Source organism: Rhagoletis zephyria, unplaced genomic scaffold, assembly GCF_001687245.7.
Source record: "Rhagoletis zephyria isolate East Lansing unplaced genomic scaffold, Rhagoletis_zephyria_1.1 Rzeph_scaffold_04268, whole genome shotgun sequence".
Lineage (NCBI taxonomy): Eukaryota > Metazoa > Arthropoda > Insecta > Diptera > Tephritidae > Rhagoletis > Rhagoletis zephyria.
Window position 1 is genome coordinate 51330 of NW_016161351.1, and position 1137 is coordinate 52466.

Here is a 1137-nt window from a genome sequence, read left to right on the forward strand (position 1 = left end):
TTTTTGTTTTTTTTTGTTTTTTTAATTTTTTAACTCACTCGGTAACCGTTTGTTAGTGAGTGGGAACCAAGAACTCTTTTAATTTTGGCAATCATGAAAAAATTGCGTCTACTTTGAAGAAATGGGTTTTTTAATGAAATACAATTTTTAATTATATTTTTTTATTATTTTATTATTGCATGGAAACTCAACCGTAAGAAAACAAAAGCTAAATGAAATGTTTTACTTGTATTTTCAAACAAATTTGGAATAAAACGGAAAAAATGATCGCAAAAAAAAGTTGACTTCCTTCGCAGTCGGTAGGATTCGAACCTACGCTCCCAGAGGGAATCTGATTTCTAGTCAGACGCCTTAACCGCTCGGCCACGACTGCTTGTTGACATACTACCACCGAAATGCAAGCAAACCACGCAGCAAAATGGCACGAATTACTACTTATAGGTAAAGAAACAGAAGAAACAGCAAAAAGCATTGCTACTTACATACATGAATAAATTAACATAAGAAAAATAAAATAAAAATACTCTTAATTGGTTTCCATAAATTGAGAGATACAATAAAAAAATTATAAAATTTATAAAAAGTAAGTTTTATGCTGTGAAAGCGCTGGCCCTCTGCAATGTGCTAATGTAGGTAAATATACATGTACATATGTATGTTAGTATGCATGCTGTAGTAAACAAATATAAATATGTATAGATTTGTTGTTATTGTGCACGTCAGTCGTAAATAAGACCCATGTGGTGGCGTGAGAGCTAAACGCTGACGTTTATACAAACATTAAAGATTAGATAAAAATGCACTTGAAAATTTAAATTTAAATTCTCAACGAATTAAGGGTGATATTGGTGTTTAAATGGATTGGAAGATGGCAAGCGGGGATTGTTTTTTTTAATTTTTTTAATGACTTGAAGATATCTATTATTTAATTAGTGACGTAGCGCGTGTTTGAATAAAATGTCAAGGGCTGATATGTATGTATATAAAATAAATTAAGATAAATAAAAAAAGATAATATAGAACAAAAAACAAATATATTAATATAAATAAAGAGATAATTGTGAAGTGCACAGGAAACAAAAAAAAAAGTATTCGCATTGTTTGTTAGTAATTTGCTAGCACAACACATAACAATTG

The 1137-nt window shown here is 29.7% G+C and overlaps 1 non-coding gene across 1 annotated transcript; it reads right to left on the reverse strand.

Moving 5' to 3' along the window:
- Positions 1 to 291: 291 nt before the first annotated feature.
- On the reverse strand, positions 292 to 373 carry TRNAS-AGA (transfer RNA serine (anticodon AGA)). Its single transcript has one exon. It is a non-coding gene; the product is annotated as a tRNA-Ser (tRNA).
- Positions 374 to 1137: the final 764 nt, after the last annotated feature.